Below are 26856 nucleotides of genomic sequence, written 5' to 3'. Positions count from 1 at the left end.
CTGATTCAAAGTTGGGAAAAGAGTATGTCAAGGAATGTTGTCATCCTGCTTATATGCAGAGTACATCATGCAAAATGCAGGGCTGGATGAATTACAGGCTGGAATCAAGATTCCCAGGTGAAATAACAGTCTCAGGTATGCAGATGATACCACTCTAATGGCAGAAGGTGAAGAGGAACTAGAGCTGCTTCATGAGGGTGAAATAGGAGGTGAAAAAGCTGGCTTAAAACTCAGCATTCAAAAAACTAAGAACTTGGCCTCTGGTCCCATGACTTCATGGCAAATAGAAGGGAAAAAAGTTAGAAGCAGTGACAGATTTTATTTTCTTGAGCTCCAAAATCCCTGCAGATAGTGACTGCAGCCATGAAATTAACAGATGCTTGCTTCTTGGAAGAAAAGCTTGACAAACCTAGACGGCATATTAAAAAGCAGAGATATCACTGTCGACAGAGGTTCATATAGTAAAAACTAGGGTTTTTGTCATGTGCGGATGTGAGAGTTGGACCATAAAGAAGTCCGACTGCTTCGAACTGTTCGAAACTGATGTTTTCGAACTGTGGTGGTGGTGAAGACTCTTGAGAGTCCCTTGGGACTGCAAAGAGGTCAAATCCGTCAATTCTAAAGAAAATCAACCCTGAATATTCATTGGAAGGACTGACGCTAAAGCTCCAATACTTTGGCCACCTGATACGAAGAGCTGACTTCTTGGAAAAGACCCTGATGCTGTAAAAGATTAAAGGCTGGAGGAGAAGAGGTCAGCAGAGGATGAGATGGTTAGATAGCATAACCGACTCAATGGAAATGAATTTGAGCAAACTGTGGAAAATTCTGAAAGAGATGGGAATACCAGACCACCTGACCTGCCTCTTGAGAAACCTGTATACAGGTCAGGAAGCAACAGTTAGAACTGGACATGGAACAACAGACTGGTTCCAGATAGGAAAAGGAGTATGTCAAGGCTGTATATTGTCACCCTGCTTATTTAACTTACACGCAGAGTACATCATGAGAAACACTGGGCTGAAGGAAGCACAAGCTGGAATCAGGATTGCCGGAAGAAATATCAATAACCTCAGATATGCAGATGATACCACCCTTACGGCAGAAAGTGAGGAACTAAAGAACCTCTTGATGAAAGTGAAAGAAGAGAGTGAAGAAGTTGGCTTAAAGCTCAACTATGATCATGGCATCTGGTCCCATCACTTCATGGCAAATAGATGGGGAAACAATGGAAAGAGTGGCTGACTTTATTTTTCTGGGCTCCAAAATCACTGTGGATGGTGATTGCAGCCATGAAATTAAAAGACGCTTGTTCCTTGGAAGGAAAGTTATGACCAACCTAGACAGCATATTAAGAAGCAGAGACATTACTTTGCCAACCAAGGTCTGTCTAGTCAAGGCTATGGTTTTTCCTGTGGTCATGTATGGATGTGAGAGTTGGATTGTGAAGAAAGCTGATTGCCGAAGAATTGATGCTTTTGAACTGTGGTGTTGGAGAAGACTCTTGAGAGTCCCTTGGACAGCAAGAAGATCCAACCAGCCCATCCTAAAGGAGATCAGTCCTTGGTGTTCATTAGAAGGACTGATGTTGAAGCTGAAACTCCAGTACTTTGGCCACCTGATGGGAAGGGCTGACTCACTGGAAAAGACCCTAATGCTGGGAAAGATTGAGGGCAGGAGGAGAAGGGGACTCAGAGAATGAGATGGTTGGATGGCATCACCGACTCAATGGACATGGGTTTGGGTGGATTCCAGGAGTTGGTGACAGACAGGGAGGCCTGGCGTGACTTAGGAACTGAACAATAGAGCAAAAATAATACACAGGGAATCCACTTTCAGTTGTGTAGTCTTGTTTTCAGTTGTGTCTGCTATGTTTCAGTCCCCCTTTTCAGCCCTTGTGAGTTCATTTTTATGGGAGCGAAATTACCTGACTCAGTGGTATAGGGAGGATATCTCTTTCCCTTTCTGTTTGACCTTGTATTTAATGCTGTACAATAATCCACCTGGTTTAGTTTGAGTTAGGAGATAGTAGAGTTAAAGCATATATTCAGTCTACCAGGTTTAATCTGAAGTCCTCTAAACAGAAACTTTATATGTTTATTGAAGTACTGTGTAATATTCATATGTAAAGGTCCACAAATTATAAATGTATAGCTTGATGAATGGAGAAGACAATGGCACCCCACTGTGGTACTCTTGTCTGGAAAATTCTATGGATGGAGGAGCCTGGTGGGCTGCAGTCCATGGTGTCGCGAAGAGTTGGATATCACTGAGCGACTTCACTTTCACTTTTCACTCTCATGCATTGGACAAGGAAATGGCAACCCACTCCAGTGTTCTTGCCTGGAGAATCCCAGGAACGGAGGAGTCTGGTAGGCTGCCGTCTCTGGGGTCGCACAGAGTCGGACACGACTGAAGCGACTTAGCAGTAGCAGCAGCTTGATGAATTACTGCATTGTGAATACATCAGGTCAGGGGGAAAAAGTGGAATGACTGCTAATGGGTTCTGGAATTAGACAGTGATAATGGTTGCAAAACTCCATGAATATACTAAAAACCACTGAATTGTGCACTTTAAAATTTGGTGAATTTTATAGTATGTCCTTTATATTTCAATTTTAAAAAAGAAATATACCAGTACCCCCAAACTCTCGCTCTTACTTTTTGTATTCACTACCTACTTCCCTTTCCTCAAAGGGCTATCTTAATTTCTAACACCGTAAATCAGTTTTGCCTCTTTTAAAACTGTATATTAAGAGATTCATATAGTTTGTACTCTAGCTTGTAGCTAGCTTTTTTTCAGGTGTGAATTTCATTCATAATTTGAAGTTTTTCCATTATTTCTGCTGTTTAATATTCCATTGTATGATATAACCACACTGTATTTTATTGATTCTGTTGATGATGAATATTCGACCTGTTTCTAGTTTTGGGTTAGTGCTGCTTTGAATATTCTTTTATGGTTATATCTGCCATAGCACAGTGTTTACCTTCTTAAAAATCACCATACTTTGCAAAGGTGTTCAATAAAAATCACAGAGCTTATATATTTAGAAAATGGGTGACTCAAAACTTAAAACTTGTAAGTGCCACATATACCAAAGCTAAGGACATAATGAAAATGGCAGCACAGTTTCGCAAATGTTAAATGATTAAGAAATGCATAAATTACAATATATATGACATTTTACCATGAAAAAAAATCTTGCTTGATATGGGAGTGTGTGTCCCGGTTAAGGCTTGTGAGTTATTGTGAAGTGCTGGTGGGGAAAGTTATCTGAAAGTAGATGAGAAGTTACACCACCAGTATGACTCATAACACTCAAACTAAAGCCTGAAATATGTACATTTTATGTATTCCTATGTGTCTTTTTCCATCTGGGTTCAATTTTCTGTCTTTACCTAGTGTTTCTCATAGATTGGATTGTGCATAAGCAAACGTGAAATTTGTGCTTTGTTCATATTGTTCCCTAATACATCAGTTGCATTGGAACAAATTTACATTTTTAGACTAACACAGCAGAACTGTGTACATTTTTTGGGGACCTGTGTATGCGTTTCTGTTGCTTATATACTCAATTGTGAAAATGATATGTTTAGTTTTAGTACATAATGGAAACAGTTTTGCGAAATGATTATACCTGTTTTTATTAATATAATTGCCACCAGTATGTGTAAGTTTCGTTTTTCATGTAATGGTCAACACTTGTTATCATTAGTTTTTCAGCCATTCTGGTAGGTGTGTACTGGTACTTCATAGTTGTATTTGCACTTCCTCATTAACAAGATTAACAAACACCTTTTCATATGTTTACTGTTCATTTTGCTATCTTTTTTGAAGTGTTCAAGTTTTTAACACACTTTTTGCTGAGTTATGTTTTCTATCTTATTGATCTGTAGAAGGTCTCTATCTGGAATGATTCCTTTGTCAGGTATATGTGTAATAGGTATTTTTTTCCCCACTCTGAAGCATTCTTTTTAATCTTTTAATTATCAAGTACAATCTTTTAATAATCAAGATTTCTTTTATATAGTTCAATTTATGCTTAAAGCTTTTTGTGCCTTTTGAAGTGTTTCCTTAAGTCATAAAGATAGTCTACTGTATTATTTGTTAGAGGCTTTTATTTTGGCTTTCACATTTACATCTAATTTGTGCTGAAATTTGCAAAGTGTCACATGAATCAGCATTCCAATATGTCTCATTCTTGCCACTCTAGCCTAAACCATCCTCATTTTTTGCCTAGATTCTTGGCTTGTCTGTATTCGCCAATTCCCTTTTTGAATTTATGACCAGTTTATTTACAAGATTATCTTTATAAAATGCAAATTATGTCATTACCTTTCATTGGATTTCCATTCCTCTCAGAATGAAGTAGGAAATCCCTCATGAGACTCAGAAATCCCAAATTGTTTGGCCACTGCCTGTTTCTCCACTCATCCTTTGAATTCTTTTCTTCTTTGGTCACTGGTCGTTTTTTTTTTGAATGTCAATTCATTTAGTCAACAGATACTGAGTACCTATTGTATATCATGCATTTATCTAGTAGGTTAGAAAGTGATAAGTGAGAGGAGAGGAAAGAAAGAGTAGGGGATTAAGAGGAACAGGAATGCCAGATTGTGTGTGGGGGGGATGCTTTGCAATTTTAAATAGTGTATTTATGGTAGGCCTTGTTGAGGTGATACTTGTGTAAAGAATTGAAAGTTAATGCACCTGTCTGAGGGATAACCAGTGTAAAGACCAAGGCAAGAAGAAGGCTGGAATATATGAGAAATAGCCGTATGGCCAGTGGGGCTAGAGCAGAGTGAGTGAGGAGCAGTGGGAGATGAGGTCAGAGTGTAAGACAGGGGCAGACCATGTGAAGCATTTGCAAAGTTTTGGAGCAGAGGAGTGGCGTTGTTTAACCTAACCTTTAAAGTGATCCTTCAGGATGTTTTGTTGAAAATTCACTGTAGTAAGGGTAGAGCAGGAGACCTGTTAGGAATCTGTTTCAGTAGTCCAGTTAAGGATGGATATATGTGATAATGGAGTTGCTAAGTGACTGCATTCTGAGATATTTTGTAAAATGAAAAGGAGAGACCAGCAAACATTCATGTAGAGTCAACACTTACTAATATTTTATAACATTTGCCTTTTCTCTGTATGTGTGTTTGGAGAATCTATTTGAAAATCAAGCATAGACATCATGCACTTATCTTGTAAAAACTTCATATATCTCGTATGAGTTCAGTTCAGTTCAGTTGCTCAGTCATGTCCGACTCTTTGTGACCCCATGAATCACAGCACGCCAGGCCTCCCTGTCCATCACCAACTCCCGGAGTTCACTCAAACTCATGTCCATCGAGTTGGTAATGCCATCCATCCATCTCATTCTCTGTCATATGTAAGAATAGTCAAACATTCTCCTGTGTAACCTTACAACTATTATCACACCTAAGAAACTTAATAAATATTATTAAATTATCATTCTGATCTTTTAGGACTTTTAAAAAGCCAGTTAAGATTCATGTACTGAATTTGATCATTAAGTCAATTTTTATCTGAATTTCCCTGATAACAGAACTTGAGGCAGAGAGCTAATGCTTTATTAGGTACTTTATTTAGAGAGTTCATTCACTCCTAGGGAGCACAAGTAAGGAAAAAGGTGAATAAGCTGGAAATAAGGAAAAACTAATACAAGGATGCTTCCTGCCACTATAAGTGTGACTGATTGCTGAATCTTGGCTATAGCATCTCTGAGAAGCCATAGAGAATTTTATCTTCTGGCTTCTAGTGACCATCAGTTCCCCTGCATTTCAGGGTTGTGGATTTGTGGGTGCAGGGGATATGGTATTTGGTTTTACAGGAAAGCTGCAAGTAAGGAGGTGAGAGGGTGAACTGTGAACGACAGGCCAGAGGCACGAGGTGTTGCCAGGGCGGCTCAGGATGAAAAGCAGATGTGAAGGTCTGGGAACAGGCAATGCAGTGAGTCAGGGGGGCACATACCAAACCTGGTACATTCTCTTTACTCGCTTAAAATCTAGAGGAATGGCCTCCCCATCTTTTTTTACCCCTTTAAATGACTTTTTGAAGAGACCATGCCAGTTGTCTTATAGTATAACACATGTTGTGTATTTGTTTAGCAGTCTGTTTTTTCATGTTAAGTCATTTCAATAAGTCTTACATTTCTGATAACAGAAGTTAGATGTCAAGGTTGATTAGACTCATTTTTGGTAAGCAGACTTCATAATGATATATGGTACTTCAGGTTGCATCACAGCAGGAAGCATATGATATCAGCTTGTTGCACTTGTGATGATTAAGTATGATTACTTAGAGGTGGTGACCTCCAGATCCTCCTTGTACAGTTATGATTTTCTTTTTGTAGTTATTAAGTATCTTTGGGGGTAGCACTTTAGCACCTTGTATTGAGTGAATATTTACCTGATTTGTCCATTAATGATCTTTGCCTACATCACTTATTCCATTAGAAGTTTCAAAACATGTTGATTATCCTTTCTAATTTTATCATTCCATTTGTATTTTTTAGTTGGTGTTCTTCTGTAAAAAGTACTTAATCCCCATCGGTTAGGGTTGAAACTGTGGTTCTCCTAAAAAGATAGGATAAAGCTTATATTTTCTTTTAATGACCAGCGTTTAGAGTAGTTTGTGTGATGATCCCCTGCAAAGGTGACTAAAGAGCCCTACACCCACACTTTATTCTTGCTTTTCTGAATAAAACTATCACTATAAAAAAACACACAACAGCTATCACTGTGGACTGAAGGGTGTTACTTATTTAGTTTTTAAAGTCTGTCTGTTATTCAGTCAGTTCAGTTCAGTCACTCAGTCGTGTCTGACTCTTTGTGACCCCATTGACTGCAGCATGCCAGGCTTCCCTGTCCATCACCAACTCCTGGAACCTACTCAAGCTCATCTCCATCGCGTTGGTGATGCCATCCAACCATCTTATCCTCTGTTGTCCTCTTCTCCTCCCACTTGCAATCTTTCCCAGCATCAGGGTCTTTTCCAGTGAATCGGTTCTTCGCATCAGGTGGCCAAAGTACTAGAGTTTCAGCTCAGCATCAGTCCTTCCAATGAACACCTAGGACTGATCTCCTTTAGGATGGACTGGTTGGGTCTCTTTGCAGTCCAAGGGACTTGCAATAATTTTCTTCAACACCACAGTTCAAAAGCATCAATTCTTTGGCACTCAGCTTTCTATATATATAGTCTTAACTCGCACATTCATGCATGACTACTGGGAAAACCATAGCTTTGACTAGACGGACCTTTGTTTGTAAAGCAATGTCTTTGCTTTTTAATATGCTGTCTAGGTTGATCATAGCTTTTCTTCCAAGAAGCAAGCATCTTTTAATTTCAGGGCTGCAGTCACCATCTGCAGTGATTTTGGAGCCTCCTAAAATAAAGTCTGACACTGTTTCCGTTGTTTCCCCATCTATTTGCCATGAAGTGATGGAACCAGATGCCATGATCTTAGTTTTCTGAATGCTGAGTTTTAAGCCAACTTTTTCACTCTCCTCTTTCACTTTCATCAAGAGGCTCTTTAGTTCTTCACTTTGTGCCATAAGGGTGGTGTCATCTGCATATCTGAGGTTATTGATATTTCTCCTGGCAATCTTGATTCCAGCTTGTGCTTCATCCAGCCTGGCATTTTGCATGATGTACTCTGCATATAAGTGAAATAAGCAGAGTGACAGTATACACCCTTGATATACTCCTTTTCCTATTTGGAACCAGTCTGTTGTTCCATGTCCAATTCTAACTGTTGCTTCTTGACCTGCATACAGATTTCAGTTATTCGTCTTTGGGTACTCAGATTACTCCAAATGTGGAGGATCTCTTGAAGGGATCCCTCCATGTCCTTTTGACATGCATACATTTGTCTTTGAGCATGTTCTTGCATGCTGGAACAGTTTTCCCAAGTTCATTTTGAATTTTCACTGCCCCAGAACTAGAATCAGCCGGAATAGTGACTTCTGTTTCTCTGTTCCATCTGAATGCCTTTTCTTTGTGGTATTATCTTTGGTATGTAAGAGTAAAGAGGCAGGTGACAGAGCCTTATCTTTAGTCTTTTGCATCAGAATTAGTAAAATAAAATTTGAGAAACATTACTGGTGTAAACATATTATAGTATTGATTTTTAAAGTGATACATTGTGTTCTTTCTTCCTTTCTTAAAAAAAAAATGTTCACATGTTCCATAGGAAAGGATTATAAAAATCTTATTTTCAAGTTGTATAGTTTTAAAGGGTACCTTCACATACATTACTGTATTTTGAGATGTTACAGGATAATGGATTCTTGCCTATTAGTAATCTCCTAATATATATGAGTTAAGTCAGATTTTGGTCTTTAGTATGTAGAGCTGATACTCGCTTTAAAATTCAGCAAACTGTAATTCAGGGATATTGTGGCTGCCCAAACTTACGTTATTATCATTTGGAAAACCAGGTTAGAACTTAGAATTTCAGACTTTAAGGCAGATATTTTTCTCTGACTTAATTTAATAAACTTGCTTAGTAATTGGATTTGTTACCTAGACAATGAAAATACCACACTACAGTTAATAAAATAAGAGAAAAATAAGTAATTTGAATTTACAAGCTGGGTTTAGAAAAGGCTGCTGCTGCTAAGTCACTTCAGTCGTGTCCGACTCTGTGCGACCCCATAGACGGCAGCCCACCAGGCTCCCCCGTCCCAAGGCAGAAGAACGAAATTGCCATCATCCATTGGACCATAGAAAAAGCAAGAGAGTTACAGAAAAACATCTACTTCTGTTTCATTGACGACGTTAAAGCCTTTGACTGTGTGGATCACAACAAAGTATGGAAAATTCTTAGAGATGGGAATACAAGATCACCTTCCCTGCCTCCTGTGAAACCTGTATGCAGGTCAAGAAGCTCCAGTTAGAACTGGACATGGTACAACAGACTAGTTCCAGATAAGAAAAGGAGTATGTCAAGGCTGTATATTGTCACCCTGCTTATTTAACTTCTATGTAGAGTACAGCATGCCAAATGCCAGGCTGGATGAAGCACAAGCTGAAATCAAGATTGCCAGGAGAAATATCAATAATGCAGATGATACTACCCTTATGGTAGAAAGCAAAGAGGAACTAAAGAACCTCTTGATGAAAGTGAAAGAGGAGAGTGAAAAAGCTGGCTTAAAACTCAAGCATTCAAAAAACGAAGATTATGGCATCTGGTCCCATCACTTCATAGCAAATAGAAGGGGAAACAGTGGGAACAATGACAGACCTTATTTTCTTGGGCTCCAGAATCATTGCAGTTGATGTCTGCAGTCATGAAATTAAAAGACACTTACTCTTTGGAAAAAAAGCTATGACAAACCTAGGCAGTATTTTTAAAAGCAGAGACATTACTTTGCCAGCATAGGTTTGTCTAATCAAAGCTATGGTTTTTCCAGTAGTCATGTACGGATGTGAGAGTTGGACCAGAAAGAAGGCTGAGCGTTGAAGAATTGATGCTTTTGAACTGTGGTGTTAGAGAAGACTCTTGAGAGTCCCTTGGACTGCAAGGAGATCCAACCAGTCCATCGTAAAGGAAATCAGTCCTGAATATTCATTGGAAGGACTTATGCTGAAGCTGATACAAAGAACAGACTCATTAGAAAAGACCCTGATGCTGGGCAAGATTGAAGGCAGGAGAAGGGGATGACAGAGGATGAGATGGTTGGATGGCATCACCGATTTGATGGAGATGAGTTTGAGTAGGTTCTGGGAGTTGGTGATGGACAGGGAAGCCTGGCATGCTGTAGTCCAAGGGTTCTCAAAGAGTCGGACACCACTGAGCAACTGAATTGAACTGATGCTGAAGCTGAAACTCCAATACTTTGGCCACCTGATGCAAAGAGCTGACTCATTGGAAAAAAACCCTGATGCTGGGAAAGACTGAAGACAGGAGGAGAAGGGGATAATAGAGGATGAGATGGTTGGATGGCATCACTGACTCAATGGACATGAGTTTGAGCAAGCTCTGGGAGATGGTGAAGGACAAGGAGGCCTGGCGTGCTGCAGACTTTGGGGTCACAAAGACTCAGACACAACTGAGTGACTGAACAACAAAAGTAATTTTAATAGAGACAGAAACATAACGAGCTAGTTTGTAGAAAAAACATAGGATGTATTTAACATAGGAATGGCAACACACTCCAGTATTCTTTCCTGGAGAATTCCATGGACAGAGGAGCTGGAGGGCTGTAGTCCATTGTATGGCAGAGTCAGACACGACTGAATGACTGAATGACAACTGACACTTCTTTCACTTTTCACTTTTAACATAGGAAAGTGAAATTACTCTTGCAGCAATGGCTTCTGAAAGTGGTTTGGTATGTATATTCCAGTTGGAATGTCTGTACTTTATCTCTCTTACATGACACAGCTCAGCAGCCATCCACGTGAGATCTTCATTCATCTTTTCTGTGAGATAAATCCCTTCTGAATGCCCGTAGCACTTTGTAGTTTTCTTATAGTACTTACATTTTACTGTTATTTTGGATTCTTTTCCAATTTCTCTTTAAAAAATTTTTATTCTTTTGAAAAAAAATGTACATCTACAGGAAAATTACAAGAATAGTGAAGTTGACATTTTTTCACATTTGCTTGTTCCCTGTACACATGTACACACACTTTTAAAATCTATTCTTGCTCACCCATTTGAGAGCAAATTGCAGACATGATCTTTAGCCTTAAATACTTCAGCACAGTTCTCCAGTGAAAAAGGAGTTTATTTTATATGACTTTTCCTAAAAACATCTAGTATACAATTAGCAGACTAAAAAACATTAAAGTTGATACAATGATAGTATCTACAGTAGTGCTATTGTCAGTCCATATTCAAATTCAGTACTTATCTTTGGTACCATCTATCCCGTAACTCTATATCCCTAATGCAGACCTCCAGTTCAGCTCTTACTATGGACTGTGGAAGACAGCTGACCAAATTTTATAGCACAGCTTCATAATTTTTTCACATTTTTGAATTCCTGCCTTCAGAGTAATTGATAATCGTATGTATTGGTGCTCAGCTTGTTTTCCTCTTTCCTTCATCAGTGTCCTCAAGGTTTTTATCCTTGTTTCTAATATTCTATTTTTCTAGCAGAATGTCTCTCTCTCTCAGTACATCCCAGAGACACTAGTTTGAATTCCCTCTCTCTGCCACCAGATTTACAGTGCTCTCATTTAATTCCAGTTTTTAAGTGGTGTGAGCGTGTAAAACTAGAAATAATGCACAACCCTTAGAGACCCTGTAATTGAAAAATTTTATCAAGACCAAAGCTGACAGGTGTGTGTACTAAGTGATGTGTGCATCATTATATGTTTCTGCAAGTGATTTTGATGACCATTATGCTGTTATTTTATATTCACTGTTATGTAATTTTTATATTTTTATGTTTATATCTATGACAATCTTATTTCAATGTTTAAATGGTAGATGCCAGTTCTAGAACTGAAGGATATACCTCTAAAATAATAACTTTGAAATGGAAGTGAAATACAATGAAATGCTATGAGAGAAGTGGAACAACTGCCATATTATGCCAAGCTGTTAATCTAGGAGAAAACTTGGCAAAATATTATAGTTACTAAGAAAATAAAAATCTGTTAAAGCTTAAGAGTACCACAATAGTTACAGATTCATGCTCTGCAAGAAGGCATCCCCAGTTAGTTTTAAATTATGAGTTTTGATTATAAGACATTTTCAGTAACTCATTTGAATAATTTTATTTGTTATCCATATCTGCATCTGTTACCAAGTTCGGTATTAGAGCATTACTATCACCTCATATGCTCTTAAACAAGCTCCCCCTTGTGTTTCTCTAAATGTGAAAAATGTGGGGATTTTGAGTTGGAATAAAATGCATATATAATTTTTCCCAGTAAAGTGTATGGATATTTAAAATAACCCTCCCCATTTGTTTGCATTACTAAAGTAATACATGCTCACTGCAGAAATTTCCAACTTTATAGAAATATGTTTTCAGTTATGTGAAAGTCATGGTCTCAAATAAATGTTGAAAGCTTCTATTGCACTCTTGATCGTTTTATCTTTTGAAATCTCATTCTCTCCACTCCTCATGTAATATATATAACCTTTTCCTCTCTTGGGCCTTTGTTTCCTTCTTCCCTTTACCCTATAAATACATTCAAAGATTCCATTAAAAGAAAACAGACAAATAGGAAAAGTTCTTCTCAGTAGGACCCTGTAGTATTCCTTCTCTTCCTAGTTAAGTTTCTTGAAAAAAGTAGTTAATATTTTTCCTTTCTTTCCTTCTCATTCCCAATATTCTGTAATGTGGCTTCTTTAAAAAAAAAATTTATTTTTAATTGAAGGATAAATTGCTTTACAATATTGTGTTGATTTCTGCCATACATCAACATGAGTCAGCCATAGGTATAAAAATATGGATGGCTTCACGAATTTGCATGTCATATTTATGCGGGGGCCATGCTAATCTTCTCTGTATGGTTCCAATTTTAGTATATGTGCTGCTGAAGCCAGCACTGTAACCTGGCTTGTGATGCTTCTTTTTTATAGGAATTTCTATCTCTCTTTTTCAATTATTAAAAAAAAAAAAATCTCTGATTACAAAGATAATTCAGGCATATCTTAAAACATACATGTACAGGGAGGTGTACATTGTTGAAAGTCAGTCCTTTTTAAGATATTCTTTGAGACAACCACTTTTAACCATTTGATATATATTTATTCAACTAATTCTGTATGTTAATGAGTATATTATTTAGCTCATATATATTTAAAATGAGAACTGTGTATCGTTCCGTAAGAACTTTCTTCTATATCTGTGTTCAGATCTGTTGCATTACATTATAAATATAGGGCAGATTGCTTAACTGTTTTTAGTTTCATCATCTATAAAGTGAAGGTGAAAACAGAACTCCCTTCATTTGGTGCTTTTATGTATGAGATGAGATGATGGTGGTGCGGGCAAGCTAAGTCATGCCTGACTCTTTGCGACCCTGTGTACTATAGCCCGCCAGGCTCCTCTGTCCATGGAATTTTCCAGGCAAGGACACTGGAGTGGGTTGCCATTTCCTACTACAGGGGATCTTCCCGACCCAGGGATCTAACCCACCGCTCTGGCATTTCCTGCATTGGAAGTTGAATTCTTTACCACTACCACCATCTGTAAGAGAGTGTATAAGGTGGAATAATTTATGTGAAACTTAAATCAGAGTCTGACATAAAATGAAGTGCTAAGTAAATGGTAGGTTTATAAAATGATCTTACTGTTTTTATTAAAATGTTGCATACTCAGTAATTTATCAGTGTAGCAAAGGATAAAGAACATAAAATCCCTCTTCAGTGTCACTAGCCTTTTGCTCATGCTCAGCCACTGAGTCGTGTCTAACTCTGATCCCATGGACTGTAACCCGCCAGGCTCCTCTGTCTATGAGATTTTCCCAGCAAGAATTGGAGTGGTTGCCATTTCCTTCTGCAGGGGATCTTCCTGATATTGGAATTGAAACCACATCTCCCGCATTGGCAGGTGGAATTTTTACCTTCCTTGATTTTTTGGTGGTGGTTGCTACAATCTGTTTGAAAATTTTTTGTCTTCTTGGCAACTGTCTTGTTGATTATCTTCTTTTTGTGAGTTACTAGAAAAAAAAGATTATAGTTACACAGAAATCTGAAGAGACTATTTCGAATCTCCATGTACCTGTTATCTAGGGATTTCCATGATGGCTCAGCTAGTAAAGAATCCGCCTGCAATGCAGGAGACACAGGAGACACAGGTTCAATCCTTATTTTGGAAAGATCCCCTGGAGGAGGAAAATGTCAACCCCCTTCAGTATTCTTGCCTGAAAATTCCCATGGACAGAGGAGCCTGGCAGGCTACAGTCAGAGGGGGTCCCAAAGAGTAGGACACAGCTGGGCAACTGACGCACGCATGCATGTACCTGTTACCTAGCTTAAGAAAAGGAAATGTTATATAGTTGACGATCTTTTATTTTCCATCCTGATTACCTTCTCTGCCTCATCCCCCAGAATGAATCACTGTCCTGAGTTTGCTGCTTGTCATTCCTTTACACTTTCCATTGTACAATTTTCTTCATGTCTTTGGGATTTGTGGAGTTCTTGGATCTGTGTTTATAGTTTTTGCCAAATATGGCAAGTTTTTATCCATTATTTCAATAATTTTTTTTTCTGTTACCCTCTCTCTTTTTTTTTTTTTTTAGGGACTGTGTAAACAGGTGTTTATTGGGTTGATTGAATTTGTCCCATAGCTCATTGATGTGATTCTTTTTTTTTTTTTAGTCATTTTTCCTCTATGTGTTGTATTTTGGACAGTTTCTGTTACGTTTTCACTTCATTAATTTTCTGAAGTGTTAATCTCATTTAATCAGTTTTTTCCAAGGCATTTGAATTTTTATCTCTAAAAGTTTAATTTGGTTCCTTTTTTATTTTCCATGTCTCATTAAGATGTTCATGTATGTGCTCGCTTCGGCAGTACATATACTAAGATGTTCATGCTTTCCTCTGTATTCATGAATATATGGGGTAAGTTTATAATAATTTGAAAATATCCTTGAGTGCTAATTCTGTCATCTGTCGTTTTGGATTTTTATTTGTTTTTTATTGAAGTATAGTTGATTAGTGATACTGTGTTTCAGGTGTACAGCATAGTGATTCTTTTTTCTTTTTGCAGATTATACCTTATTATAGGTTATTATAAGGTATTGGGTATGCTTTCCTGTGCTATACAGGTAAATCCTTGTTGCTTATCTGTTTTATGTTCAATAGTTTGTATCTGTTAATCCCATATCCCTAATTTGTTTGTCCCTCTCCCCCTCCTCACTTCCTTTTGGAAAGCATGAATTTGTCTTCGGTGTCTGTTAGTCTTGTTTCTGCAGGTCTGGGTCCTTTTTGTTGATTGCTTTTTCTCCTCTCCAGGTTATATTTACCTCTTCTTTGTATACCTGAGAATTTTTTAAATTAGATTTGGCAGATGTTATAAATTTTACCTTTTCAGGTCCTCAGTATTTTTGTGTTCCCTTAAATATTCTTGAGATTTGTTTTGGGATACAGTTAAATTACTTGGAAAGAGCTTGCTCCTTTTGAAACTTGCTTTCAGTCTTTTTTTAGTGGGACCACCAAGCAGCCTTCAGTATAGGGTTAATTTTGTCCTGGTACTTTTCCGGATACTCCACCCAGAGCCTGTATATTATGAGTTTTTCCATTCTTCTTAGCCCTGCATGCGTTCTGGGATTGTTCCACCTAGGGTTCTTTCCTCAGCCTCAAGTTTCATTATATATATGACTAATGGGTATAATAAAGACTCAAGAAGAACTCTGCAGATCTGTGGCTCTCATGCTATGCACTTCTCCTCTCTGGTACTCTTATCTGTGAATTTTAGACACCTTGACCTTCCTGAATTCTAAACTCTGGCTCTTCATCTTAGATTGCTGGACTTTGTTTAGTTTCCCCATCCTTCTGCTGCAGTGTGGAAACTTTTTCCAGGCAGTTCCTGGGCATTTATGGGACTTTGTTCAGTATCTGAAAATCATTATTCCTTATTTGTCCTATTTTTTAGTTGTTTTAAGGTAGGAGAGTTAAACTATTCCCTATTATTCTATTATGGTTGGAAACAATTGCCTATATAGACAGCCATTGATATTCTAAAATACTGTTAAATATCTTATGAGCCTGAATATTAGGTGAGGTGTTGTCATCCCAAAGGCTTGTATTTGAAACCTCTAAAGTTGCTCATATTACAAAGTAATTTTTAAATTATCAATATTTTGCACAGCAAATGACTATTTAAGAAGAATATATTGACTTGAAATGTCCTTAATCAGTGTCAGTTTGGAAGTTTGTAAAAGATGCAATGAGTGTAGAACTTAATACAGATTAAATAATCATTTCCTGAGTATGACCTTAAAAACTGCGGGCATTGGATAGTATATGTAAGCTTTTTTTTGAAAATTAAAAAGTATACTAAAGAGTAATATAGTAAGTGGTTATATTGTAGAGGTTATAATATATACTGAGAAAACAAATAGGGAAAATCAGTTAGTATCTATGTGAATAGGTACTAACAGTGATTTGAGATCTGTAAGGTGATATATTACATGGATTAAAAGTGCTGTATCTAAGCAACTTAGAAATGAAATTGAGCAAAATGAAGAATTAATTTAAAAAGTGGTTGTAGTTATAATCATGACCCTAACATTTAAGGTGAATGTGAAGTTTGACCAAAATTGTTTTCTGAATGTGAGTAGAATTAAACAGTATTTTAGATATATTTTTAATATATATTGTTAAATATTTATATGTTAATTGAGTCAGTTTGAAGTTTCATCTGTATTTGCCTAAGAATATGACTACTTCAAGTTACACAGTTTCAGTTCTGTTAATGGGCTGAAGCACTGTTTCTGACTCCTGATACAGTGATTTTCAGTCTCCACTGTTATGAGATCTGCCAAACTTAGGAATGCTTTCTCTCTCTAGGGTATACTAATAGGTAATAAAAATTACACAGAACACTAAGGGAGAAACTCGCTAAAGCATTTCACAAAGCTCTTTATTTTCCCTCACAGAAAGAAAGAAAGTTTAGTTGCTCAGTCGTGTCCGACTCTTTGTGACCCCACCGACTGTAGCCTATCAGGCTTCTCTGTCCATGGGATTTTCCAGGCAAGAGTACTGGAGTGGGTTGCCATTTCCTTCTCCAGAGGATCTTCCCGACCCAGGGATCGAACCCGGGTCTCCACATTGTACGCAGACGCTTTACCGTCTGCAGTGCTTAGTCAGTAGTTAGATATTACCTGTAATGTTTTCAGTATTCTTTCTAAAATGGTAAACTTTGCTTAAGGAATCATGACCCATGAGTGGGCTTTACTTTTTTGTCTTGAGAGCAAACGATTGTTGGGCTGTGTGGGAAAAAGCAGATACTCTCAGTCTCTAACTGAGCAGGTAATTCCCAAGATATCTGTTCTGCTTGGAGGAAAGGATATGTTGGCCAGTGATGAAATTTACTTCTGCCCACCCTTCTAGCCTCATAGTTGCATGTGCATGTATATAGATATATAGCTGTAACTGGCTAGTACTGAGAACTTACAAAGATTGGCATTATTTTAAGTGTTGTACCTTAGTTAATCCTTACAACAGTCCCATTAGACTGTTCAAGATAAAATCCCATTGGATCTGTCTTAGGTGTATTAGACTTGAAACAGGCTGTCATCTAATAGCCAATCAATAATAGTAATAACAGTAATGTGATAGATACTGAGTGACATACATGTATTAACTCTTTTGCATAATCCTTTATAGTGAAACTTGGTTAGTGTGAAAGTTGCTGATGCAGCCCATGACATAAAAAGCAAATGGGAACAGTTCACTTGTTTGAATTTGAGGCAGTTTATAATATCTGTAGATGATGAGGAAACCTTGTGGACAGAAATTGCAGGTAATACTCTTCACTGTTACACATTTTTACAGGGGAGTGTGACTGCAAGCTTCGGAAACTCAGAGCCAGTTGCAGCAGTATGCCGTTTCCCCTGTCAGCCTATGTAGCTCTGTTTCCAATGAATTTGAGGACAGGACATGAATTCACAAAGTTAGGCTGCTTCTGGTTTAAAAACGAAGTCTTCTTGAGGAGTTTGAAATGGTACTTAGTTACAATTACCTTTTTGTGGTGGTGGCTTTTTTTTTTTAAGAGATTAAGTGAAATAGATTTAGTGGGGCACTAAAGTTAACATCTGACTACATTGGTAAATGTTACTATTACATTTTTTTTTAAAGGGAAAAGAAGTAAGTTCTAGAGATAATATTTTAAATTATTGCATTTTGTTCTTCTTTCCCCCCTTCTCAAAAATATCACATGGAATATTCCATTCATTACTGCCTGAGAAAGTCATTACTTTGCAAGCTGCAGTTGCTGAAATGGTTTAGTGGAAGAAATGTTTGCTTACAATTTTTTTTTTCCTTTTTTAGTGATTTTTTTTTTCTTTTTGAATATCCAAACTATAGCGAACAAGGAAGGAGTTTTAAATCTGTATCGGGGAAACCTCTTTGTGGAACATTTCATCAGATGACTCCCTGTCAACCTCATATCTTTAAAAGAGGGATTAATGAAATAGCATCTGAAGCAGCAGTGATCTCTTGTGGAATAAACCCTGACGACTTCCACAGTGTTTTGTTGGATAATTTCAAGTTCTTCAAATATAGATTACATAAAGAAGATTGTAGGGCACGTGACACATTCTGGTTTCCTGTATTTCAGGTAGTAGAAAAATTGCTGCCTCTAAGAATGGATCCTGGAGAGATCTTGTCACAGTTATAACTTTTCATCAGTGGTTTTATCTCACAACTTTATTTTTATTTTTTATTCATATAGGCAACTTATAGCTTGCAATAAACTGCTCTATGTATTAACTGTTGTAATGGTAGAGTAATGGATTGCCTGTGCATTGTAACTACAAAGGTAAGATACAGTATGCTTTCTGTGTTTGTTAGTGACAACCGTGAGAGACTTTTTTGTTTATAATCTATTTAAAAAATAAAGTGTAGCCATTGTTATATATTTGAAATTTGAATCCATATGATGCTTAGTTTATTTCCTTTAGGAAAGGTAATATTCTGAAGTGTGTTTCAGATAACTAAAAGTAGTTTATTAAATGGATATTTTCCCCCTGTGGTTTATAGGAAGGCTTTCTCCCAACAGCAAAGGTTTATAGGGCCCTAATTATATCTTCTAAATATATTCTCAAAGTTCTCACCTCTCCTTTTTTTTTCTGTCCCCATATGTCGTACTGGTTGAAAATATAACTCATTTTGAGAACATTTTCTGGACTCTCTCCTTTATTTATTGCAAATATAGTAAGTTTTTTTTTTAAGGAGAATAGTAAAGTTCTGATTGTGTTGCCTTTGGAAAGATGTTGATTGGATTTAAAATGATTACATTTGTTCAAGAATTCCTTACAGTTATTTGTTTCAAAGTCTGTTTTTCTCATTTATCCTCAAAGTGCAACATACTTCACTTAAGTTCTAAGTTTGGTTTCTTTTATTTCTGAGCACCAGTTTGTGGACTTTGTGTGACTGTGTAAGATTCAAGATGCTTACATTTAAAATTTATACATTGGCTTTTAAAATATGGAATAATTTATTTTGGGGGGTTTCTATAAACTTATAATGCCACAGTGATTGTTAGACAAAAATTGTTGAGATTTTTAAGTTACATTCAATAATAAAAGAATCAGTAAATTTGTGAAATCTGCAAAGTCTGTTCTTACATAGTAAATTATCTTTCACAACAAGAGGAGAAGCAAGAAAACTGATAGAAATTAGTTTTGTTTGCTTGTTCAGAGTTACAGTTCATACAGTAAGAGTTTTGATCAGATACTAACTTGCCTATTGTCTGCTCCCATTCTGTTTATGTCTTCCATGTAAAACTGTCTTATCAAACTATTCTTATAGAATGTTTAAAGGACAGTAAGCCTGGGACACAGGTTTAGTCTAGTGAGTTGGGTTTTTTTAATATATATAAAAGTTCTTTTTGTGATGGTCTGTGGTTGAGTCTCTCTGTGATTTACCTTTTATCATTTCATCACATTCATTTTTATTTCTAATATTATAGAATATTTCTAATAATACAGAATATTATAGAATACCTAATATTTCTAATAGTTTATTTCTAATATTATAGGTTATTTGAAATGGTCTATCTTCTCTCTGCCCTATCTTTCTGGATTGATTTTTAAAATCTTATATTTGATCCTCTTTAAGCAAAAGAGAGCTACATTTTAAAAAAATTGTGTGGAATCAGTACATAAAAGTTGTAATAAGTTTTTATTATGTAACTGTTAAAAATAGAAAAGATGTAGGATGGAAATTAGGAAGCCTAAAACATATTTGTAGTTACTTTTGAAAGAGCTAAATTAAAATGATTTCTTCTATTAACAGAAATATAAAACTCTTTGAACATATTTAACCAGTAGCTACAGCAAGAAAAGCAAAAAATCTTAATTTTCTTTTCAGCCAAAGTGCTGCAGTGTTTTCTTTCCCCCTTGAGTCTTTCCTTGCTTTTCTGATTTTTAGAGAGCTTTATGGTTTTATATTTTTTATTTTTTAAGTCTGTCAATATAGTTGATGTAGTTCTATCATGTTAATACTAAAACACCTTTTCAAGTGAATCTTTTTTCATCATCCGCCTCCCCTTTCTCCCACTTGTGTAGGCATGGTGAGTTAGGTAGGCATGTTGCATCACTGCTACCATGGATACCCTTAAGAACAGGCATGTGGGTTGAGCTAAAGCAATGATTAGTTTTCTGGGCTTCCATCCTCCCCCTGGCCACCTCACACACCCCCCACCCCCCCCACCCCCCCGCCACAATAACTATGTTCTTCACAGTGAAGACTCTTATTTTAAAACCTTTGCAAATAGCTAGGTTGTGAGCTGTGACAAGTAAATCATCACTGTTACTGAACAGCCAAATTTTGGCCTCTATTTACAGTAGTATTAATGCCATTTACTAATTTAAGATAATCATAAATAGCTGTAGTTGTTTCTCTGTTTAATACATTTTAAACACAAATGTAATGTTTGTTTTGCTTCTTAATGGGAAATGAAAGTGTATTTCCTCTTCAATTTGCATTTTTAAAAATATTATTTTGCATTTACATGTTTTGCACGGTAAAAGATCCTAGTGAACATTTCTCTTGTGGCAATATTTCTTTATTGTTAGTATACATACATAGATCTTTATGTAATTTAATCAGTTTGGATGCAGTATTTTATTTTGTGCTTTTCCACATAATGTGTAAGAGATTTTTGTGTTTGTAAATCCTTGTGTTCTTAATTAGCTCTTTTGTAAATATATGTCAGTTGATGGAGAGTTAATAATGTTAGAAGGCCAGGAAGAGATGTGTTTTGTCAGGCTCATTATCACAATGGGAAGATTAACTCAAAGCATACAAGAGCCAACAATAGTGATTTGGGAGTATTGTATACGATATGTTTTCTTTTGTTAGTGATAAGCACTGTGTATAAACTGCAGCTGCAGCTAAGGGCATTCTTATTCTTTAGTACAGAGTTTTCCCAGCTATGGATTAACTTCTGAGAAGGGAGTTGCTTAACTTTAATAATTTCTTGGAGTAGAATCCTGTCTTTCTCCATCTTTTGTTATACCTGTTTGTTGATCAAGTAGATGAGTCTAATCATTGTAGGGTCATTTAGTGGAAGTTTAGGTGGCAGGAGAAAGACCTGTAAAGAAAAAAGCTTCTTGAGTTCTTGATTAAGCTTTTTAGGAGGAAAGGAGTGTTCATATTTTATTCTCTTACTCAATACAAGCTGTTGTTATTGTTATTATTCAACTTGTTTGCCAAAACTTGGAGTCCATATTAAATTCTGTTAGGGCAGTATTTGAGGTCTTTGCCATCTTGGAGAGTCTCTTCCGGTTAGGGGATTGCCAATACATATGTTTTAGGAGTTGTGAACGAAGTTTTCATTATTTCTATTTACAGGTTTTTTTTCTTCCCCTCAGCTCTTGTGAGGTGATTTTCTTCTTCTTTGAAATCTTCATGCATAATAATTTCCTGTTTGCAAGTCATTGCTAGAATGTGCCTGCAGTACAGGAGACCTGGGTTTGGTCCCTGGGTCAGGAAGATACCCTGGAGAGGGAAATGGCAACCCACTCCAGTATTATTGCCTGGAAAATACCATGGACAGAGGAGCCTTGCAGGCTACAGTCCTTGGGGCCACAAGAGTCGGATGCAACTTAGCGACTAAACCACCCAACCCTTCAGATTCCGTTTATAGATTATTTCTTGAGAGAAGCCTTCCTTGTGCCCACGATTAGTAAGTAAGGTTCTTTAACTTCTATAAGTATTCTTTACTTTTCCTCTATACCATGCAGTATATCATGTCTGTGTGTGATTCTTTATTAGTGTATGTTTTTTCACTGAACTATAAACTTCACAAAATAAGACTTTTATTCTTATGGTATTCCTGAGGCCTGGCCAAGTGTCTGAGTATCTACATATAGTGGATGCTCAGTAAATAATTGTTGAATGAATGAGGCTTTGGCATTGGTATTCCAAACTTGTGGATTAAAAAAAATAAGTGAATATTTTAGTTTGTATTAAGTTCTATTTTGAATATGGTTTTATGTTGATATCCTGGAAAATAGTCACTAAAATTCATTCATCTTTCTATATTATAAAATCAGAATGACCCAGACAGTGCCTGTCTTCCCAGTGTTTTTCATCTCTTTCTTAGTTTATGGTGGGGATGGACTGCATCATCTTATCTTGATACTTGCCTACTAGTCTCTTACGTATTTGACTGATTTTTTTTAATGGTTGTATATATAATTATATTTTTCTTGCTTATACTTAGTCTGGGAGAATCTGATTCTTTTTCATTTTATAGGGCTTACTTCCATCTCTAGACTGCAAAATGTTGACTAACAAGTTAAGTACTGTCTAGTGTAACTTGATGCAGTGATGAGAATGTTGTGTATCTGTGCTGTCCTGTTCCAGTTTGACAGAGGAACTAAATTTTAATTAAGTAGACTTAGATTATTGATTGTAACAACCATTCCATACAACCCTTCACTTATTTACCCCTGAATTTTTTAAACATTTTTTTGAGTAGATAATAAACTCATATATTACTCAAACTCAGGAGTCAAAAATCATCAAAAAGAAAAAACTATATAGCTGTCTCACTTCTGTCCCTTCCAGTTCTGGTCCCCATAGGAAACTATTTTTATTTGTATTTATTTCTATCCATTGTTTGTGTGTATACAAAAATTTAAAATGCTTTATATCTCCCTTTCCCTGTATGACAGTAGTTTGTTTTATATTTATTTAATCTTTTGCCGCTTGCTGGTTTTACTTACAGTATCCTGAAAGGTTCTCCATTTTAGTACACATAATTTTTTCTCATTCATTTTTATAGAAATATGTAGTTTAGTTATTTTGATATATCATAGTTTCCTTAATCAAACTTGGGCTTTTAAATATATAACCTGTAACAGCTGCTTCTCATTGGAGAAAGATGAAAGTTGGATACATAACAAGTATTGTATATCATGAAAAATGCCAAATTTTCACAAGCTATAAATATGTTTTTACTAGGCACTAAAGTTATTTTTAACCTTTTACTGTTAATATTTTTTCAGTGAAAAAAAACTTTGTGTTTCATTTTATATTTGTGCATATGTATCTGTATCATATAGGATTGCTGGTTTAGGTAATTTAGGTAGCTGTTGTCAGATTCTTTTCCATTTAAGTTGTATCATTTTGCATTCCCACCAGCAATGTATGAGAGTGATTATTTCCCTGAGACTGTGTTGACAGAATGTATTTGCAAATTTTTGTATTTCTGCCAGCTTCTTGAGTGAGAAATGGTATATGGATGTAGTTTTAATTTGCATTTCTCATGTGTTTAAGCAAGGTTTATTAAATTTCATAATTTTTTTTTCTTTTGCGTTGTTGGTCTTTTTCTTCTCAGTTTCTAGGAGCTTTGTCCATGATATGAGTTGCAGATTTTTTCCGCATACTTTATTTATTAGGCCTCCCCTTCTATCCCGTTCTCTTTCTTCTGAATTTTGAGTCGTAGTAAAACCTTCCACATTCATATTCCAGAGTTATAAATAATTCACCCAGGTGTCCTTTCAGTGTTTTATATAAGATTTCATTTTTAAGTCTTAGGGCCATTTGAAGATTATCTTGATCTATAGTGTTAGTTGTAGAACCAGTGTAATGTTTCCCCCCATGGCTATCCATTTGTTCCAGCATCATTTATTAAAAGTTTATATTTACCCCCACTGGATTGAAATGACACTTTTTGCCAAATAAATTCCCACATACTTGGGACTGTTCTGGATATTGAATTCTATTTCATTGATTTGTCCATTTAAGAACTGACTTGATGGCTTTTATTAATACCTGCTGAAGTTTTTTAAACTTTATATTTTTGGGCTCCAAAATCACTGCGGATGCTGATTGCAGCCATGAAATTAAAAGACGCTTACTCCTTGGAAGGAAAGTTATGACCAACCTAGATAGCATATTAAAAAGCAGAGACATTACTTTGCCAACAGAGGTCCGTCTAGTCAAGGCTGTGGCTTTTCCAGTGGTCATGTATGGATGTGAGAGTTGGACTTTGAAGAAAGCTGATCACTGAAGAATTGATGCTTTTGAACTGGTGTTGGAGAAGACTCTTGAGAGTCCCTTGGACTGCAAGGAGATCCAACCAGTCCATTCTAAAGGAGATCAGTCCTGGGTGTTCATTGGAAGGACTGATGCTAAAGCTGAAGCTCCAATACTTTGGCCACCTCATGCGACGAGTTGACTCACTGGAAAAGACTATGACGCTGGGAGGGATTGGGGGCGGGAGGAGAAGGGAACAACAGAGAATGAGATGACTGGATGGCATCACCGACTCGATGGAGGTGAGTTTGAGTGAACTCTAGGAGTTGGTGATGGACAGGGAGGCCTGGCGTGCTGCGGTTCATGGGGTCGCAAAGAGTCGGACACGACTGAGTGACTGAGCTGAACTGAACTGAACACCCACTCCAGTGTTCTTGCCTGGAGAATCCCAGGGACAGCGGAGCCTGGTGGGCTGCCATTATGGGGTCGCACAGAGTCAGACACAGCTGAATCGACTTAGCAGCAGCAGCAGCAGCAACATCTAATATAGTTATTCTCTGCTTCTGAGTTTATTTCTTCAGTGTATGGCAAAACCAACCAATATAATATTGTAAAATAGCCTCCAATAAAAAAAATAAAAAAAAAACAAAAGATGATTCTTGTTTGTCTACACACATAGACTTTAGAATCAATTTAGACTTTGAGAAAGTGTTTTGGTATTGGGAACAGCCTCTAAATAAGTGTGGTTGGCTCTCCATAATCTCAGGTTCTGCATCTGTAGATACAGAGGAATGACTCTACTGTATCATTTTATATAAAGGGACTTGAGCATCTGTGGATTTTGGTATCTGAGGATCCTGGAGCTAGTCTCCCCTCTGATACTAAAGGCTGATCAAGTACAACTTAAGGAAAGTTTTTTTGTCCGGTAAGATGCAGCAAGAGAACTTGGTAAATTTTTCTCTTACATACCTTCCCAACTAATAGTGTAAACTGCCAACAAAAGGGTAGGTGGTAGTCTTTTTGATTCCCTAGCCTGGGGAACAGGATTTTAATCAATCTTACTAGTTGATTTTTGTTTAATCAAAGACACTTAACCTGTTTAGTAAGTTTTGCCAAAGTTTATCAGTTAACTAAAGTTGCCTTTTGATTGAGTGAAATGGGGTTATTTCTGGATTTTGTTGGATGCCTAGAGGGCTGTGTTGAGAATTCTAACAGATTGAAGGAAAAGTGCTGTCTTCAGTCCATAGGCTTTGCCATAGTGGAGAGTTTGGAGGAGGGTAAGGGCCTTGGTGGAGCAATGGGATCTTTTGTGTTTAATATGTCCTAAACAGCCTTACACGTAATCATCTATAGTCATTTTAAATGACTCCATTGTTTGGATGTTTTATAACTTAGTCAACATTTGAATTGTTTGTTTTTTTCTTTGAAAGTGATATACTGATACTTAATCTCAGCATAACCATGATTCTTTTGGTGAGGAATTTCTAGTGTATAAGGTGTGGACATTTTTAATGTTTTAATAAAATATTGCCACAATTTCTAAACTAAAGACTATTTTCAGACTGTTTTCCCAGTTAAAATATACTGTTTTTATATTAAGAGTATTTTCACTGAATTGGTTCTTCATCTGGAAAAATTCATGATCTTTTGATCTTATCCATCCATAATGATTGAGTTTCTTGACCGTTTCATCTTTTTATTAATTTTTAATATCCAGTCAGTGTTCACTGGGGGGTGTGCCTTATTTGGGACTGACTCCATTGGAATAATAGAGATTGCTTTCAAGTACTACCTATTTCTGCTTATGCTTTTACAATTGAACTTTAAAATGAATAACTGAAGCTTCTTATTTTATCACTGTCTCACTTTTCAAATTCCTTTTGGTCTGCATTCTGCAGAAATCACTCAGCTGAAATTGTACAGCTTAGTCTTGGCAGAGAATAAAGGATAATAGTTAAGAGCTCAAGTTCTGGAGACCTTTGAGGTTCTAGTCCCAGCACTTGATTCCTGGACAAGTCATTTATTCCTTCTGTATCTCGTTTCCACATCTCTAAAATAGGGATATAATGGCACCTACTTTATAGGGTTGTTAAAGATTAATTGAGTAATAATTATGTACTGTCAAGTGTGTGAAATAGTAAGACTTTAATACTGTTAGCAGATATTTTTAATAATTTTCATTAAATAGTAAGAAAATACAGCCTTCTAGTTAGACACAGCAGTCTTTTCTGAATCTCTCTTCCCTTAACACTGTTGGTGTTCCCTCTTATAATTCTTCTTCCCTGCCTTTTATGCCAATACTAGTACTGCCAATACTAGTGTATTGGCTCTCTTTCTTTTTAAGGGTGGTTATGGTTTAGATGCAGTTCTATATGAAGGCAAGTTGAAATTAGGAATAAAGGAAAATGAAAAGGGATGAGTTTTAAAGATACTTTTACACCTGTTTCTGCTTTATTTACCTCTTCTTTTGCTGCTTTTATTTTGGATCTTAGAGTTATGATAATACCTGTCTTTGAAGACAGTTCCTTGAGTCTCTGATTGCCAAAAGTTTTTTACTGTATATCCTTTTGGTGATTAGTATGTAACCATCTTACATGAATAAAGAAAAAGGATTGTCCCCTTGTGGGAAAAAATGTTTATTTGTGATTCCGGTGGATACTCAACAACTATTTAAATGGGTAACTGATAATGGTAATTAATAAATCATCAGAGAATGTTG

The 26856-nt window shown here is 36.5% G+C and overlaps 1 protein-coding gene and 1 non-coding gene across 8 annotated transcripts in view; one reads left to right on the top strand and one right to left on the bottom strand.

Annotated features, from left to right (window-relative positions):
• DLG1 (discs large MAGUK scaffold protein 1) overlaps nt 1–26856 on the top strand; it is a 287420-nt gene that overhangs the window by 26382 nt on the left and 234182 nt on the right. The window lies entirely within an intron of this gene.
• On the bottom strand, nt 12418–12524 carry LOC129554049 (U6 spliceosomal RNA). Its single transcript, XR_008685556.1, has one exon. It is a non-coding gene; the product is annotated as a U6 spliceosomal RNA (small nuclear RNA).

This window comes from Moschus berezovskii, chromosome 1 (genome assembly GCF_049115385.1).
Source record: "Moschus berezovskii isolate FMDL1 chromosome 1, NW_MosBer_1.0, whole genome shotgun sequence".
Classification (NCBI taxonomy): Eukaryota; Metazoa; Chordata; class Mammalia; order Artiodactyla; family Moschidae; genus Moschus; species Moschus berezovskii.
The sequence above is the reverse complement of the archived record's forward strand: the minus strand, read 5'-3'. Positions and strand labels throughout refer to the sequence as shown.